This window comes from Manis pentadactyla, chromosome 7 (assembly GCF_030020395.1).
Source record: "Manis pentadactyla isolate mManPen7 chromosome 7, mManPen7.hap1, whole genome shotgun sequence".
NCBI lineage: Eukaryota > Metazoa > Chordata > Mammalia > Pholidota > Manidae > Manis > Manis pentadactyla.
The window spans coordinates 104,702,719-104,723,152 of NC_080025.1; the positions used below are offsets into that span (position 1 = coordinate 104,702,719).

The following is a 20,434-nucleotide window of genomic DNA, read 5'->3' on the forward strand; positions in this document are numbered from 1 at the left end:
TAGCAACTGATTGAAAAAAACAAACATAACAAGAAATGCATAAAAAACATAGAAAACTCATTAATGTTCTTTTTCCCAAAATTAGTATATTAAATCCTACATTAAAGACCTGAGAAGCTATTGATCTATTCTCTATTAATTCTCTGTGTTTCTTCCAAATAACCATACTTTTCAGTGAGATATTACTCTTCAATGATAATACTTGATGATCAACCTGCCTTGCCAACAAAACTATTAAAAATACACCTCTGCTCTGGGAAAGCCTTTGTTAGAAATGATATATTGAATAGTTTAAATTAAAATCACTGCCTTGATTGAAGCCCTGTGGAAATAATAGTACTATAGTAAATTATATTTAGTGCCACCCTGTACAACCCCATACACCAAAGATCATCAAAGATATTTACTATTGAAGGCCTTTCCAATACGGAGATTTTTAAGAGGTCAAGGTGATTAGAACTCCTTAATTAGAATGTAAATTCATTTATTGATATATTGTATCAAACAGATCCATGAGTAGCTACTGATTTTTTTAACATGTTCATTTTCTACTTCTGACAGATATCAATTAAATATTAATCAGAATCCCCCACTTCATCTGTAGTTTCAGTGTCCTGAGCTTAAGTTAAGAAAGACAAGGATATTTTGTGTCACAATTTTCTCCAAATCTAGCTTCAGAGTTTTGAAAATAGAATACTCCACACTAAACAAAGAAAATTTGCACCAAACTGCCAACTCTGAGAGAAAATAGTATTCATTTGTGTATGTGTATATATCCTACACATATGCCCAGGCCAGCTTTGAAGACCCATGAAAACCCAAGTGGCTTCCCCTTCATCCACAGTGTGGGGACAGAGGGAGACAGAGATGAGAGAAATGCTTAGCTATGCCTGCTGCAGAAGGGCCCTGGGTGTCTGGCTGTTCCTGCGAAGACAGTGAACCACTTGGGCATAGTCATGCTCCAGTTCCTGAGTTTTCCTGTTGTTCTGCAGCACAAATAGTTTGCCTCTGGTCATGTTCCCCCAAGGTTTTTCTGCTATGTCCAGTCTGCTAATACAGTTAGCACTGGTTCATGCAATTTCCAGCTTGCACATTTTTGTTGATATCTCTTTTCTTCTGTCATTTCCCCTCCCCTGTGTTCTTGTGTACGTATGCCTTCTTTATTGATTTTCTGCCATATGGAAGAGTTTTATGAAAGAGTGGAGGTTGTGCTTAATCTGCCATTTTAGCCAGCACTCTCCACTGTGCTGTGGTATACCACTCCAATCTAAATCTATTTGACCCCAGATGGCTAATTTCTAAGGTGGGACAAACTAACAGAACACAGAGCGAATAGCATTCTTTTTCTCCTTTCCTGCTCCTCTGTTTCCATGGATCAGGTCATAAGGAATTAATCTAGGAATAAATCCCATTAGGCTGGAGCTTACAGATAAATCTAAAATTTAAATTTGAATATCTAGCCAGTTATTTACTATCTTATTAAGATAGTAAAAATAGAAACTAATGCTCAGGACAACAGAAATAGTTGAGTCAAGGTGTCAGGAGCATAACCATACACCCAGGAACAGTATGGTCATATGTGGAATAAAAAGAATGAGGTTGATGGAATTAGATTACATGATAACAGAATACCACTTACTTTCTTCCACTTGATCTAGTCTGCTATTGAACCCCTCTGCTCAATTTTTCAGTTCAATTATTGTATTCTTCATCTCATTGATTTCCGTTCGGTATATTTTTACAGTTTCTATTTTTTAGTTGCATTTCTCCCTTTGCTCATGCGTTGCTTTCCTGACCTTGGGAAGCACAGTTATTACCATCATTTTGAACTCCCTATTCTATAAATCACTTATCTCCATTTCATTAAGGTTTTTGGAGATTTCTCTTGTTTTGTTTGGAACATATTTCTGTTTCTTCATTTGCCTTTATACTCTGTGTTGGTTTCTATACATTGGATAAAATTGCCTCCTGTCCCAATCTTGACAGACTGGTCTCTTGTAGGAGATGAACCTCATCCATCAATTTAGCCAGACCTCCTATTTGGCTTTCAAACCTCTGTGATAGAACAAACCACTGTCTTTGTACAAAGCAGCTCCAAGTAGGGGAGGGGATATCAAGACCCATCAGTGTATTGGAGGGGAGGATCTCAGTCAACACCTAGAGGCCTGCTAATCAGAAGCCAGACCCTCAGGCAGCAGCTTGTAAGGTATGCAGTCAAACCCCTTCCAGAGAAAGACTGAGAGATGGGCATTTTTATCTGTTCCCTTTGCACTGAGCCCTGGGGGAATAGCCACAGTGAATGCTTACGGGCCTGTGGACAAACTGCCTCTTTGTTTGCTATAGTCCTGTGGGACTCAGGAATGCAAGCCATGTTGGCTTTCTAAGCTGTGTTACTTGAGGGCCTGTCTCTCCAGTGGTAGCCTTGAAAGTTAACATGCTAGATGTGTGGTCCAAACTCTTCACTATTCAGGAAGAAGTTGGGAGTTGGGTTGTGGGTAAAATTGCAGTATTTCCAGAATCTCTCCACTGGCTTTAGTTCATCTGCATATCAATAGGTGTTTTCAAGAGGTGGAGAGAAGTAGCCATCTCCATATCAATAGGTAATTACATGGGCAGGCGAGGGCTTAGGTGGACTGAAGAGGTTGGGTGAAGTTCTCTTGTGCTGCAGCCTGGTTGAGAGAGACAGGACAAATGCTTGTAAGAAATAAACGGGTTTCTTAAACTTTATTGCTCCCTTTGACTGATTTTGGTTTCAAATGTATTTTGCCCCAGGTTTTCCCCCCGGAGTTACATGGGGGGTTCCTTTTCTTGTGCTGTGCTAGTGGTGGGATTTATGGCAAGTGGGTGTCTCAGGCTTTACTACCCAATTTGCTGTGGGTATTTTCTCAGTTGCCTGCTATATAGGAGTCACTCAACTAGTTTCTGGATTTCTCTCAGAGGGACTTGCTATAAGAAAATAGTAATTTATCCTCCATTTACCCCATGGTTCCAAGCACATAAGCCAGTGAGAATCATGCCTGGGCTTGCCCCACCTTATTTCTAAGCATTCCGACTCTCTCTCTCTCTCTCTCTGGCACTACACCAAGTGTTTGATATAATTATTTTAATCCTCATAATCATATGAGATACATATTATTAATACCCAATGTATAGGTGAAAATTGGAATTAAAAGAGGTTAATTGTTTGCCAAAGTTGCAGAGCTGGTAAGTGGTAGAGCTACAGTCTGAATCCTGCCAGTCTCCAAGTTTACCTCTTAATCTCCTTATTATACTACCTCAATATACCTATGAAATTCCTTGGTGTAAAGAATGAAAAGGAAGTCTGCACGGATAATATTTAACTTTTCCTTAAACACCTTCTTGTGTGATGTCCTTGGCCCCTCTTACAAACACTTCAGATTATTTGGAGTAGACTCTATTTAATAATCTTAGGGAAATGCTCTAGCAACACCAATGGAAATCAGCTTTTAAAATAAAATCTCATTGCCCTAAGCAAGAATGCTGAAATTAGAGTCAGATTTTCCTTATAATTTAATAGTCTTTTTCTCCATCATTTGCATAGCAGTGCAGCTTTTATAGAGTTTTACTTCTGAATTTATATTCCAAAAATGTCAGTCTGGAGGCTGTAATCCTACTAACTTTGCTATATGCCTATTTTTCTGAATACGTATAAATGTTTATTTTCTTTAAGCAGCATATTTCAGGGGTAAAATGTATTCTGAAGGCTTTAATCTAAGCACAGGCTGTCATAAAATTTGCCTGGTATATCTTTCTCTTATAGTTAACCAAATTACATTTGGGTATTCGAAGCAAATGAGGATATAACAAAGCGATTTGGGTATGCAAAATGGATGAACCGCATCCTGTCTATGGAACATTTTTACAGTTGTATAGGCTGACAGTTACGCTTAGAGAGACAGTTGAAGAAAATTAAATTATTCACTCAGTGGTTTATAAGCAAAAGGGAAAAAAGGATGTTAATTTTCAAGATAAAAGTGTAAGTCAAGAATGAGTTTTATTAAAATATATATATTCATTACAAAAGTCCTTGAAAGAATGCAAAAGATAACGTAATTTTTAATGATTATTGGGAAAGTGGGCCTACTGTTCTCCGTTCTTTCTGTCTCTCTCTCTATATAAAGATGTTTCTGTCAACTTGGGTACATTTTCATTACATTTGAAAAGCAATGACTAAACGTAGACCAATGGCATATGCCTACATGACCTGGGAAGAGAGTTGAGGGGTACTGACATCAGCTGATGCTGAAGCACCAGTAGGGAGATCCCTGCAACATGCATTAAGATTCTGTAAACAGAGAAAGCCTACAGGGATTTTAAACATGAGCCCCTGAGTCAACAACTACAGTGGTGCATGCTCTGAATTGCCCTTCTGATTTTGGATTGAGCTGCTTCTTACCTGAGCCACACAGCATGATTCTGACACACTGGCTGCAAGTCAGCATGATCTGGAGGACTTTTAAAGACTGCGGGGACTCAGTTCCCAACCAGACAGTTAAATTGGAATCTATGGGAGGTAGACAAGTGGCCCCAAGGCACCAGCATTTTCAAAAGCCTCCCCAGGGATTCTAAGAAGCAGTCAAAATTTATTTAATGATGGTTAATGATTCTCTCCTGAGTAACATGAAAGAGGCCAGCTAGTATTATGTAAAATTAAAATGACACTTTGCTTACAAATAACTGAAAATATTTTATGTGAACTATATATTTTTGCATCCCACAGTATACCTGCAAGAAGCCTAGATACTGAAGTTAGAAACTTGCAGATCAGAAGTGGGATTTGGTGTCAGCAAAGCCAAGGCGAGGCTCACCCAAGCACAGTGCCATTGCCAAGGCATCCTCTAGCAGCAAATGCAATCGTCCCAGCTTCCTAAAGTAAACTTTTTTCTGTTACACAGGCTCCCATTTCTATGTAGCCCTGGTTTTACATTAATAGAAACCTTAGTTTTAAAATCTGAGTGTAAGGGCCCTCATCACCCTGACTAGCTCTATTTATTTTGGGTACTTTCAGTAAAGGAGGGTAACAGGTGTGGGTAAAATTGTAATATTTCCAGAATATCTCACCTGGCTTTAGTACATCTGCATATCCTCAGGGATGGAGAGAAGTTCACTTCCATATCAGTGGGTAATTACCTGGGCAACGGAGGGCTTATCCGAGTTTGAGAGGTAAGGAGACGGGTGGTCTTCCTTCTGCCAGAGCAGGAAAGAGAGACAGCCCCGGACTGCAATTTGTATGCAATAAACGGATTTTAAACTTTATTTCTCCCTTTGACTGATTTTGGTTTTAGAGGTATTTTGCCCCAGGATTTCCTCTCCCAGGACTTACAAGAGGGCCTTCCAAAATGAATAAAGGGACCCATTTTACTTTGCAACCAAGCTCAGTAGAAGGTTCCTCTGAGCTGATAAGTACTTCCCATTCCTCCCAGGCTATCAGCTTTGGATTCCAACCCAAGGAACAAAAGGCACTTGTGTGTTGCCTGCAAGCATGACTGGTACTGATAAATCCCTGTCCTGAAGCATTTCAGGCAGCTTTGATCCACAAATCAATGAGAGCCATTGGCACCTGGTCTACCTACAGAGACTCTTCATTTCCTCTGCTGTTCTAGCAGCTGCTCCCCGCTTTTGGGGACCCTGAGTTTATATACAGTCAGGGTTCAGGAGGAGGACACTGCAAGTGTATCTGATGTCTTTTCCATTCAGTGAAATGGGCAGTGGGTGACACTCTGTTCTCCTACTGGAGGCAACTGGGGAGTCCAAAGTATTGCACTTTACACAGGGGCAAATATTGGCACCTTATGGAGACAATATGGTCCTATTATTAAAATAATTTTAATATCCAAAAGAATGAATTTCAAACTTAGGACCATCAGCAAAGAATGAGAAGAGTCTTAGATTCCTATAACCATTTTATATGCCACCAGTACACTATTGAAGTATAATTTATTCAGGTTACATTTGCCACATCAGCTGATATACACTCCACTTAATGTCAAAATATATTAAAGATGGAAGATGAATGAGTGAAAGGTGATATATCATAGATCTAAGGAAGAACCATACTTTTGTGAAATTCAAAAAGAAGATGGAACCTCAGTGTCCCCAACCAAACAAAGTAATCAAAGGGCTTTCACTGCAGAGCAGAGAATGTAGTCTTTAATTCAGGCATCAATGCAAAATTCCCAAATATGACTCAGTCAGTCAGATTGATAGAAATTACCTGGTAGAAAACTTATTCCATATGCTTGAAGCACCTAAGAGCAAACATTTCTTTATGTGTGTGCATGCGTGTGTGTGATTCATTACTATCAAGATCAGAGCTGACGAATTTGTTAGAACAGAGCCCCACCACTAAGTGGACTCCAAGGGATAAAGGTTTATAATGCTAACTTGAACCTCATTATTAATTTTACCCATTATTAGTTTTTTTCCTTTGAATAAATATGTCTGTTACCAGTCAGATGCCCCTCACCATAGTGGGAGGAATAATTAAGTAAATTGTTGGATCTCCTCAGAGGAGGACGCCACCCCAATTCACTCATGGAAGGCGTCTCTTGATGCAACAAGCAAGAGGGCTTTATTCAGGAACCAGCTAGCTGGGGTCCAAGTGTCGGCCCGATGCAGCGGGTTTCAACAAGGACCCCGAGCACTCAAAGGTAGAGGTTTTTATAGCATTTTCAAAAGGACAGTATTTTTCCACAAGCACATAACTGTTTCCCCATCAACACATAAATTTTCAGCTGGCGCCACATCCTGGGGGTCAGCTGGCGCCACATCCTGGGGGTTCACCAAGATAACATCACCTCAAAGGGTTAGGGTGGCTTAGTGAGATAGGCTTGGTATGTATGATTAGCTGACTGAGGTTAACTGACTAAAGGTTACCACCTCCGGTGTCCATGGTTGATTAACTTGTTTTTTCAAGGCCTTACCTAATTCCAGTTTTTCCTTCTAAGTCACATATTCAGAAAAATGGCTACGTTTATGCCATATTTCTGTTCTCACTTAATGCTAGATTCTACAAAATTACATAAGTTATTAAGCCAACAAACATTTAGTAAATGTCTACAATGTTTGAGATATTAGTTAAGATGCTGGATTATCCATACAATAAAATTCCATGCAGTCTAAAAAGAATGAGGAAAAACTGTACCGAAAAGGAAGTAGGAAAGGAGGGAGGGAGGGAAGGAAGGAGGGAAGGAGAGAGGGAGGGGAGAAGAGGGAGAGGGAGGGAGGAGGAAAAGATGACCATGTAAATAGTATCTTTCATTTGCATCTTAAGACATTTATATTTATATTTATATTTATATTTATTCATGCACATAATTACATGGAAAATTTGGGGTACAATACACAGGACCTGATGGTAATCTCTGGGTTGTAAGGTGGCAGAAAACTCAATTTCCATCACGGTGTTTGCAATTTTTTCACCCTACATATTTATATTTTATATTTCATAATTAAAAAGAAAGTAAGTTTAATTCGCAACCACCATTTTCTGAAGTAGAAACATTTTCACTGAAAATGAAAAAAGTGATCTCGAAGAACCATGAGTTTTCATAATTTTATCTAGAGTTCAAATATTTTAAACCTTAGGACAGCACATTAAATTGTCAAATAAAATTGGTATTCAATGTATGATGACTGGTTTGGAAAACATGCAAAATCATGTAATCATACACATATGCACCCAAAGTCCAATTTCCATGTGTGCATATTTGTACACTCTGCCTGTGTCTTAAATCTCCTCCTGCTCCCCAGCCCAGCCTGGTACAAGGCTGCCATTCCTCTCAAATGGCTGTAATGTAAGACAAAATGACACCTGTTAATACACACTGCAGTTTGTGAACAGAATACTATGTTTTATATTCACAATAGATGTATAGAATACATATTTGCCTTACATACATGTATGCGCACACACACACAACTATACAAACATATGCGGTCTGACATTCAGGTATAGTACTTTTCGATTGTAGGTCCTCAAAGGATTTTTCTTTTTCAGTGAGTCATTCACTTGTCTATGATATAAAATTTTTTCCTACTCAGATTTCTAAGCTAATGTTCAAGCCTACATATGGTACTGTAATTAGAATTAGATAAATTTAAGCACATGAGAGCCGAAAGCTCAGATCCTAGCACAAAGCAGTCATTCACTACAATGTTTGTAGAATAGGAGTATGTTAGTTAATACATATGTCAAATGTGAATGCAGACCAATGAACATCTTAGAAAATAAGCCCTAAAAGAGCTGTATTAGAAAGTTGAAAATATGAGTACTTTATTCGATCTTTTGTCCTTTGATTAAACAGTATACCTAATATATAAATATATTGATAATATATAACATCTATTTAATAATATATTAATATAAGTCATATTACTATGTAAATATATCAATTCAGTATGTCACTTTATTAAATCATGACAGGGTAAACACTCAAGTATTTATTTCTGTAAGTGATGCTACAGTGAATGTTGACATAGAAGAACAGCTTCTAATTCATTTTCGAGAATTGGGGATCCTTTTACTTTTCAACACCAATGATCATATTAGAGGAAACTTCCTACCTAAATAACAGGTTTTGATGCCAAGTACAGTCAATAGGGCCCATTATATTAAAAGAGTGTAAAACAGTTTTAGGATGATCTCTAAATGAATAGCACCAAAGAATGAATTTTACTGTTTCAAGGCACTTGAACATGCACTGTTCCATTTTATGTTTTTCCACTGTATGGAAAGAAGCAGGGAGTCACTTAAGTGCCACCTCCCAGGTCTCTCCCAGGAGACTCTCTATCCTTAACCTTCTGGTTGCCATAAGGCTAACACAACATCAAATGTAGGACTCCCCTGATTTAAGAGCAGCGTTTTAGAGCAGGACAGGGATGTTATATTTCATGCACATTTCTACTGTGAAAATCACACCAATTTTAAAAATGCTTCAACTTTTTTTAATGCACCTAGTAGCATCAAACGTTTATAGTATAGATCTCTAAGATAGTTAGTCTTAGCTCATTAACATTTTTATTAATACATGCAATTCAGATAACATAATAATGTAATCCCTGCCACTTATTCCAGTGGCACCTTTTTCTGTGTAACATATTTTGCATTGAAACTAGTTCATGTGTACAGCACAACCTCTTTGAAGTAGGAAACTTCTGACATACACATCTCCAGCAAATTCAATTAGCACAACCAATAAAAAATCATACTACCTCATTTGAGTTGATGCCAGTTAAGTTTATATGGTAAAACTGTTGGGACTATTGTGTCAGAACCTAAAAGTTAATAGTAAAAATACTTAAAACTTACCTACTTTGTAGTACAGATGAGGAAGAGCAATTTTTTTCTTATACTACTACTCTTTTAAGAACTCATTTGTGACCAGAACTTCTACTAAAAGTCACTTACAGAAATTGTTGTTTTCAGGTGAATGATGGCCAGGCTTGCCCCCCATTCTCTGTAGGATCACTGTGGGCTAGAAGACCATGACGGTCTAGTTCTACAACATGTAAAGTCCTCAAATACTGCATTTCCTTTCTAATAATAAAAGCACTTAATTTTCAGGGGAAAAACTGTAAGAAAGTGAGTGACTATATCTAATTTCATTTTTTAAATGCAATGAAAATACTGCATTTTTAAATTAAAAAATATCCTTTCTGGAACACACTTGCAAGGATAAAAACATGAAGTTAACGGATTTATGTTATCACACAACCTTCCTCTATGGCAAAGGCAACAGGAGCACAAAGGCCTTCTTTAACGAGAACAGTGGCTAAAGCTATCACCCTACATGTGGGTTTGTGAACTCTAAAATATCAAGACATTCAATAGTGAAGGGAAGACATCCTGGATAGATGGAAAGGAATGAAAACTTTCACATATTAACACAAAATTCCTTTGTTTAATTGAAATCAATGCTTTAAAAAATGTTTGGCTGACAACCCTGGGCCCTGGGCATTTCCATTTCCTTAACAAATCAAGTTAGTTATTTCAGCTCTGCCCCTTGCCCCAGGCCTGTACTTCACCCGGAGACAGAACTTCCCCCCTACTGATTTCAGGGCACAAGTTCATTCTCCTCTGGTTCTTGCTTTTCACACTGAAGTTTATATTCCTGAAAGGAAAACCTATAAATCAGCTATCAGGACAATTGAAAAGCTGGCAATACTAAGGTCAGAGAAAGGTTCCAATGACATGAAGGCACAATCATCCATTTATTTATTTATTTACAAGCACCCACTCTGTGGCAGGCCTAGTACTAGACACATATAATGACAAATATGATTTAGTCCCTTGTCTCAAGATGTTTAATGTCTGGTTGGGGTAAATGAAACAAGTTAAAGATAAGGCACATGTGCTAAGAGCAGTATAAGTAAAATGATACGTTGGTTTCAAGAATAGGGTTCTGGAATCCTTTGCATCGAAGCTTCATTGCTTCTGAGCCTATTTTTCAGAGTATAACACCACCAATGGCAGGAAAGAAGGACAATATCACAGTAATAGCAGTTCCTACAATGCTTATTACACTGAGCATGGGCTGGGTAGATGGGAACAGCAAAGCTTATCACCTCCATTTCTCACATTTTGCTAGAGGAGAGGGATGCATGCCATTTCCTAGAGAGGGACATAGGAAAGAATACCTTCACGTTACACAGGCAGCAACCTCTATCCAGTTTTCAATAATTTCCTATTATCTACTTCTGCAGTGACCATATTCTGCAAACTAAAAGTCCAGACATGCTGCCTAACTAAGAAGTTTTTTTCAAATCAGAAACTAAGTATATTGGTATAAAGTCTTAAAGACCTAGAGACTGAACCAGGGTATCTACTTGACAAATAGCCTTTATGAGTTAGGGAATAGCCCATAAATCTCATTGCATGTGTTGGGATAGAGACTAACAAGTCTCACCACACCCCAATTACACTGATGCTGGTGCTACAAAACACCAACTGGGAGGACTGTTTCTACCAATTGCTGACAAAAGTTTAAGTTCTTCCCTAGAGAAAGGTCTACAGGAAGGCAAGTCAACAATATGCTCCTACCAACCACACCTGTGGCAATCTCATTCCATTCCTTCCAAGAGAGAAAAAACTCTAGAAAATTACAATATCTCACTTACCCCAAACTTACAGGCATAAGAAACATGTACATGAGTAAGTAAGTACACACACAGGAAGGAAGGCCCAAGAGAATGCCCTAAGTTTCGGTTCAGGTACTAAAACCTCATGAAGGTGATAACAAGCAACACAGAGTTTCACAGACCCTATTAATACACACTTTGCATACAAGTGTAAGAACTCTGCTTCTCTGGTTAACAGCTCATAGCAGATTAGAAACAAGGAATTAGAAAGTGGGTAGAGAGAAAAACTATTTAAGCTGGGCATATTAACAGGATTGGTACTGTAAATATTTATTCCATGCATGAATGAATAAATGAATGAGAAAATGAGTCACATCTAATAGCCCTGAAATAGGCAACTTATTAAAATCTATTCAAAAACCACCCAGGGACCTGAATGGGAGAAAATATTTGCAAATTATATATCTGATAAGGGGTTAATATCCAGAGCACATAAAGGACTTTTATACCTCAGCAACAACCAAAAATCCAAATAACTATTTAAAAACGGGCAAAAGACTTGAATTTCTCAAAAGTTGCAGAAATGGTCAACAAGCATGTTAAAAGATACTCAATATCACTAATCATTAGAGAAATGTAATCAAAATCACAATGAGATATCACCTCACACCTATTAGCATGGCTACTATCAATAAAAAAAAAGTGTTGGTAAGGATATGGCAAGACTATCACCTTTGTGCACTGTTGTTGGGATATTTGCACACCTATGTTCATAGCAGCACTATTCACAATAGCAAAGAGCTGAAAGCAAACCAAATGTCCATTGAAAAAGGATAAACATAACATGGTGTATACATACATGGAATTGTTATTCAGCTTTAAAAAGGCCAACAGATATGAAAAAATGCTCAGCATCACTACTCATTAGGGAAATGCAAACTAAAATCACAGTGAGATATCACCTCATGCCTGTTAGTACGGCCATTATCAGAAAGACAAGAGATAACAAATGCTAGTGTGGATGTGGAGAAAAGGGAACCACTGTGCACTGTTTGTGGGAATGTAAATTATTCCAACCACTGTGGAAAATAGTACGGAGGGTCTTCAAAAAATTAAAAATAGAACTACTATATGAACAAGCAATTCCACCTCTGGGAATATTAACTAAAAAAATATCTGTACCCCCTTGTTCATAGAAGCATTATTTACAATTGCCACAATATGGAAACAATCTAAGGGTCCATGATGGATGAATAGATAAAGAAATATATGTATATATACAAGAGAATATTATTTAGCCATAAAAAGGAGGAAATCCTACCCTTTGTGACAACATGGATTGAGGGCATTATTTAAGTGAAGTAAGCCAGACAGAGATGACAAACACTGTTTGAGCTCATTTACATGTGGAATCTGAAAAAAAACCACACACATACACTAGACTCATAGAAAAAGAAATCAAATTTGTGGTTATCCAAGGTGGGAATGGGGGAGATTGGAGGAAGGTGGTCAAAAGGTTCAAACTTACAGTTATAAGATAAGTAAGTACTAGAGATATAATGCACAACATGATTATTATAGTTAACATTGTTGTGTGACATATAGGAAAGCTGTTGAGTAAATCCTAAGAGTTCATATCAGAAGAACAAATTTTTTGTTTTCTTATTCTGTTTTTACTCTATGTATAAGAGATGATAGACATTTGTTGAACCTATTGTAGTAATTTCATAGTTACACGTAAATCAAACCATGTGCTGTATGTATTAGACATATAAAGTGATGTTTATCAATTATTTCTTAATAAAACTGTGGGACTGGAGGGAAGGGGGAGGAAAATCCTGAACATTGAGGGTACCACGCTAAGAGAAATAAGTCAGCCACAAAAAGACAAATACTACCTGATCCCACCTATTTGAGGTATCTAACATGGTCAAATCCACAAAAACAGAAAGCAGAATGGTGGTTTCCAGAGGTTGAGATGAGGGGGAATGAGGAACTGTTGTTTAAATGGTATAGTGTTTCAGTTTTGCAAGATGAACCAGTTCCAGGGATCTGTGGGACATATATAACATATCTGTGAATATACTTAACACTATTGAACTGTACACAATGGAAGTGGTTAAGATGGTAAAATTTGGATGTGTTTTTACTGCAATTAAAAATCTTTTAAAAAGACATCCAGAACCACTTATTGCCCTAATAAATTTGTATACAAATTGGTTATGTTCACTACTATTATTGCCAGTGCTAATAATACTGACCATTAAGAAACTCAGGTTTTATTTGGTATATCATGCTTAAGAATGGACATAAAATATGTACTTTCAAGATTGTCCAATACAAAATAATTTTTGCAACTGGCATTTGCAGTAGCAAATTTTAGTTGTTTGTAAAATTCATTAACATGGGGCATTCCATTCTGAGATAATACAAGATAATATACCATTTTCCTGTTTTGCCTCAAAAAAAAAACACCTGCTTTATTGGTAGATGTATTTTGTACTCATTAAAAATAAATTCCCTCATGATGAAGAAAAAGCCCTTTTTTTATCATAATAATCCAGAGTGGAGATCTATATTGACTGAGCCCTTCTATACTGGCTGATTACTTCAACACATTTCATTTTGTGTAGATACAATATAACACCTATTATAGGACTTGCAAGCAATTTTGAAATTCTTGCTAGAATGTCATTTTGGAAGATAGATCCACTTTCGATTCAACAATGGTTATTGATCCAGCATCCTGGGGAAAAAAATCAATAGGCATCTAACACATTTAAAATGGTTCGCAGAGGTCTAGGACTTACAGTTTCCAAAGCTATTCACAAATTTTGATAATTTCAAACAGTTTCTTTGTTGCTTCTGTCTTGCAAAATGCCTCAAAAAAGAGTAGGCTGGCTGGATAAGTAAGGGTCAACAGACCAAACAGCTTAAAGCCAGCATCAGTTTTACTGGTGGAAAGCTCTTTATACCTAATATAATATTTCCTCTTAAAATACTTTCCTTTTAATCATGTGTTAAGCGCTGTAATTATCTGCTTCTACCTCCCTAGTGACAAAAACATTGGCAAAAGTTGATGGTACAGCTTTATACAAATCTATTATGAATCACCTTCCTACATCATAATTAGCTTCTAACACATATCAAGTATTCAATAATTAAAATTTTTTTGTTGAATGAAGAGCTGAGTGTTTACCTTACAGATCTCAGGGACATGATGGCATTTTAATGGTTATTTCTAACATCAATTCTGGCTACAGGGCCCTGCAGATATAGCATCCTCGACACGGCCTCAGCACCACCATTACCACCAGCACCAAAGCGTTTTAGTTCCTACTGGCATGTTCTAAGTATTGCACAGAAAATTCAGACCATAATTTAAGTCCTTTAGGAGGGTCCAAATTGAGCCCTAGCCCCAGCAAAACTTTTAGTTTAAAATTATGACTCTAGCAGTGTGGGGACAGAACTACTTAGGTGGTCAGATGCTTTTTTATTTTTTCAAGTCACACACACAGAGTAAAGAAAGTAGCTGAATCATTTACATGATCACTAAGCTATGCTTAACTGGCTGGGGTAGACAATGAGTAGACAACTTCACCCAGCGTTCCACGTTGATATCCATAAAGGTGACAGAGTTTGACAAAAGTTAAAAGGAAACAAATGTTAAGGTAAACCCCTGCTTTGCTTTTACTATTTAGCAATATGAACTTCTTTAGTATTTAGCGATAGGATCACTATATTGCCATCATGCCAGAAAACACAGAAGAAATACTGACAAGCATCTTATAAGACAAATAAATAAATCTCACAGTTGAAAAAGCCAAGCATTTTTAAGGGGAAAGAATTGGTGGTGGAGGGTGATGAGGAACGTAAAAAAGATTTCAAAGATCCACTTCAGGACATGCATGAACAGCTCTCCCTGTGCATGATTCCTCAGGCCATGCTTAAGACAGAAACTGGTAATAATCTTCTCTCTACCAAGTGGACTAATGAAATATGACAGAAACGGATCAAAATAATGGAAAGGAAGGAAGAGAGAAGACACAAGAGTATGAGACAAAGGTCAATGCAGAATGAAAAGAAGGTATCTAGCAAAGATATTGGCAAAGAACAGTCCACACACAACCAACTGAGATTCACAAAGAGGAAACGTGTCCGGCTGTCCACGTCCTGGGAAAGGGTGAGTCACCCACCATCACAAAGAGATGTGCAAAATAGAAACTGTGAAAGTAGGCGATTCCTCCCCCTGAAACTGGGGACAATAAGTGGCAGTCCAACAGTGGCCAGCTGTAGCTACATATTAGTATCACCTGGGAAACTTTAAAAAATGCCAACACCCAGACCTCACATGGAAAGACTGATTCATGTGATTCAGGTTCAATCTGTGTATAGAAATTATTTTTTAAAAATCTGTGGTTCTAATGCTGAGAATTGTGATTTCCATTCTAACTCTTTGATAGAAAAGAAACTACAGTGAAAGGGGGATTGGAATTCACCTCCTCCAACACTTTTCTGACTTTCTTCTCTTGGGGATATCCTTGGCGTCTATTGATATTAGCCGTCAAGGAACAGGCCACAAACTGGGAGGCCAGAGGCTTCCCTCCGAGTCCTGACTCATCTGTCATCTCAGGCAAGGCTTTCCATCCTGTAAAGGTAAATGAAGAGCCAGGCAGGTATACCAATGCCTCTGCAGTGTACAGAGGCCATTTTCTTATTAATGTAACTTCCCCCAAAGTGGCTTCTCATCTTCTTCAGAGTTGCTATCCAAGTCTTCTGATTTATCAGCAGACTCACATCACTGCCCTTTCTGCCTCTATCAGCGGATATTCACTCTTCTCTCAGCACTGAGTTTATTGAGGGGATATGAAGGAGGCTCTTCCCTCCTCATTTCAGAAACTCATAACCAAGTATTCATGAGAGGGTTTCCTCTAACATCTATAAATTCTCCATCAGAAGATAATACTTTCAGATATGACCCAGGCCACAGGTCTTTTATGCTCTGCAATAATGTTTGACTTTGAAAATAATTCAAGACATAAACAAGAAGACATTAAAATGGCATTTTTAATATATTGATATTGACATTACATACATGGGATCTACCTGGTGGATCATCTTTCTTATAAAATTCTGACCTGAAGAAATATTTTAAATTCTAAATAGTATGCTAGACCACAAATTGAATCAGCAAGGTTACATTACAGCAGGGGTCAGCAATGGCTCAAGTCAAATCTAGCCCACTGGACTGCTTTTGTAAATGAAATTTTATTTGAACACAGTCATACTGACTCTTTCATACACGGTCCTTGACTGCTTCCAGACTACAACAGCAGAACTGAGCAGCTGTGACAGAGACTATATGGCTGATAAACCCTAAAATATTTGCTATTTGGTCCTTTACAGAAAAAGTTCGTTGACCCCTGCATTGCAGGGTGAGACTGGGTGTGGGCCCCCAGACACTTAGCCCCCTACCTCAGAGGGCCCTCCGCCACTGCCCACCACGAAAGAGTTTGCTCTGCTATGCTCTGACTAAGCCTCTGGCTGTAATGAGATTTCTCTCTGATATTACAACATTTGATATCACCAATCAAAGAGAAATGTTTCTAAGTCTGTTTCTTCTGTGCATTAGAAACAGAAAAGTGGTAGTGGCAGTAGGGGAGTAGGAAGGGAGGGTAGGAGGCACTGGTTACTGACCGAGCACATAAATCTTCCCTACCTTCCACCGAGAAATCCCATGAAGTAACTAAATGTATAAAACATCCTTGAAAACTAGGAAAAGGTTCCATGGTGAAACAGAAGGATTGAGGAAAGATCATAAACAGACAGGATCAACTCAACTCAGAGGCAAAATCAGAAAGAAAGCACATCCCAGAACCCCCAGCGGCAAAAACTGCTTACAAAATAGAAACATTTGGGGAGAGCCAACTCAAGGTCAACCGAGGCAGAAGACAGGAGAAGTCCCAGAGGTCTTCATCAGGAAGCTAGATTCGGAGTTCCGTGCCATTTAGCCCTTCACCTCTTACGCCAGGCAACAGATGGCAGAGACACTGCCCACTGGCTGAAGCACTGAGTGTGTGGCTAGGGTCAGAGAGGCAGAGAAGCTCCTGATCACTAGGAAGAACAGCAATTCCCTGATACCCAGAACACAAATTACCAGCAAATATCTCCCAGAGAATGCCCTGATTCTGTCCACATAAACTGAAGATATAGTATGCAGGCAAAACAGAGAGGAAAACGGATTTTCAAATACAAAGATGAAGAGATAAACAAGAACCACCAAGTGTTTAGGCAACCCAAGTTCAAACTAAACAAAACTAAAACCTGAGAAAATAGAGCAAAGGGAAGATAAATTTAGAATGAATTTATTTACTATTTTCAAGAGATGGGACTTAATATTTATGGGATCCAGAGATCCCATAAAATAGATCAGCCAGAGATTTTTTAAAATTAAAATTTAGATCATTGGATGAAAAACTGAAGGGAGGGGCTAAAAAGTACATTGTATTCAACTGAATAGGAACTTAGGAAACTAAAAGAGAAGTCAAGGAACTCTCCCAGAATGCAGGACAAAAATATTGAGTTTCAAAATATGAAAGAAAAATTAAGAGACATGGAGGATCAATCAATATATTTCAGTATATGCCAAACAGATGTTCAGAAGGAGAGACAAAAACAACACAGAGGAAGAAGTAATTAAAGGATTTTAGGGGGAAAAAAGCCCAGAGTTAAAAAACACAAGTCTCAAATTAAAGGGGCCCGCCAAGTGTAAAACAGGATGAATTAAACCATACTTTGTATATTATGAACAGAACATCAAAGTTAGCAAGGAATAGAATAGGACAAGCTTCAAAAGAGAAACAAAAAGAGAATACCTACAAATGTACAGACTGACATCAAATTTCTCACTGGCAACACTGGGTGCTAGGAGAGAAAGGAACACTCTCTGAGCATGGACAGGTATATTTTTGAATTGGTACCCCACCAAACTGGCATTCAAGTAGAAAGGAAAAAAAATATTCTTCTTTCAGACATTCTAGCACTCAGAGACTTTAACTGCACAGGCTCTCTCTTAAAGAATCATCATATTAGCAAATGAAAGGAATCTAAGAAAGAGGAAGTTACACAATACAATAAGCAGAGCAGGGAAGGAAAAACCCTAGGCAAGGGACACCAGTTCACACAGACAGGGAATAAGGACAGAGTTTTGAGAAAGGGTAGGCATGCTTTTCATTAACTGACAGATGAGGAGCTCAAGGACCAGAGAGGACAGATTCAGACTCAGAAGACAGTGGTTGCTGGCTCTTCTTTCTAAGCTCTCCTCCTAGAACCCACTAGCCAGTCTCCCAGACAAGTGTGCCCCCGTGAGCCACATGCCCTTCCGGGCACAGCTATGGCCCTGTGGGTGGAAAGCCCAGCTTTTCAAAGTGATGACTGCTTGGGGAAAGAGATCATCCCAGAATGCAGCAGGCCCACTGGTGCAGGATATAGCTGCTCCTAGGTACATGTTTGTCTGGGAGACTGGAGAGTGGGTTCTAGGAGGAGAGCTTAGAAATAAGTCAGCAACCAGTGTCCTTCTCCTGGGTCTGTATCAGTTCTCTCTGATCCTTGAGCATCTCATCTGTCAAGTAGTGAAAAGTATGCCTATTCTTTCCTCAAAGAACTGATTCTTAGCCTCTTCAAACATGTGCTTTGTGAACCAACACACTCTCTAATGCAAGGGCTTTAAAGATGAATATCATGTTTCATCTCTTGGCTATATATTGGCAACAACAACATCAAACAAGTATTCACTGACGTCCTGCTCTGCTCCACCTTCTTTGCTTGGCCCAGAGAAGCAGACAGGGCTGAAGTGAGATCCCAGGCCATGAGGGGCTCCGAGGAAGGTGGCCAGCAACCATTTCTGGGGTTTCTTCAATTCCAGTTCAGAGTATCACCATGGTTGTCAAATACTCTCTGGGATATCTCCAGCTGCTGGTCGTGGAAAGCCCTGGTCTGCATTTCTAAGCCCTGGAAACAAGTAGTTGAATTGCTCATTGTTTGTGTAAGTTCTACACTCCCAAGCTCAGTGATGGATCATTAGGAGGACTGAGCATTCTGGGTGTCCTGGCCTGAGGTCTCTGTTGCCACTCTCTGTTTGACCTGAGAGGTGGGAAATGGTTCTGTTTCTTGGTTTCAAATCTAAGTAGGACTAAATAGATCCAAGGGCCCTGAAAGAAATTAGGCTTTTAAAGGAAAGTGAGAAGTTACTATTAATCATGATCATCCTGGATACCATTTGTTTATCAAATACTCTGTGTCAGGGATTTTACATCCATATTCTATGACTGCCATAACCATCTTCTAAGGGAAGTATTACTGAACCCACTTCGCAGCGAATAAAATGGGTGGGGTTATTGGCCCGAGGCTCCTGTTAGGAAGTAACAAAGATAGGACGGGAACTCACATCTCTCTTACTTCAAATCCCATGACCTTTCTACTGTACTAAGCTGCCTCCTTCGAGCCCAAACCAACCACACTCTACTAGAAAGAACTTGGGCTATATTTTCTACTTGGACATACTTTCAGGTAAATGCAGCCTTGTTGCCTGAGTTGAAAGCAGAGGCAGTAACTGTTAGAGCAGGTGGGAGAGACCTGTGTCAGGTTCTCGTGACTGATTTTCCAGTTCTGTGCACAGTAGATTTGTTGATTCATTCTCTTCTGGACTAGGAGAAAATGTGCACAAAATCTGAAGTCAAGACAAAGAATGGAGCCCTGGAGGACATGCAAACAGTCCAGTATTGCTGGCCTAGAGGGCCTGAAGAGAGGGAGGGGTTGGGAGGGACAGGAAAAATGCAGGGGCAAAAGAATCTGGGGACCCCACAGAACCCACGGAGACAGATGCCCTGAGGCACTCAGAAAAGGGCTCCTGAGTCAAAGCTTCCCTAGAGGGCAGGCAAAACGTGTGTGCAGGAACCTGCCCGCGTGCACATTTGCTCCCTCATGGTCCTCATTTACTGAGCAATGACTCTGGTGAGGAATAAGGGTGACAAGGTGAATGAAATGCAGCCACTGCTCCCTGTGCTCTGATGAAACCAGAGTTTCACCCTGAACATCCTAACCGGGTCTTCTTCCTCCAGCCACATAGACCTACCAAGTCATTTCCACCCGTCCTCCCTCTCCAGGTCCCTTTGCCCTGCCCATCCCATGCCTTGCAAGAACAGACTATGCACACACCATCCACATTACCCATCCACACACAGATGCAGGGTTAATCGAAACTAATTCCAGCTAAATCCCCATTTCTGCTTATAACAGATAATAATCAAAATACCAATATTCTAAATGGAAGTAG

General features: G+C 38.9%; 1 protein-coding gene across 7 annotated transcripts in view; it reads right to left on the reverse strand.

Annotated features, from left to right (window-relative positions):
* The window catches only part of PDE1C (phosphodiesterase 1C), a 479,464-nt gene that overhangs the window by 153,243 nt on the left and 305,787 nt on the right, over positions 1 to 20,434 (reverse strand). The window lies entirely within an intron of this gene.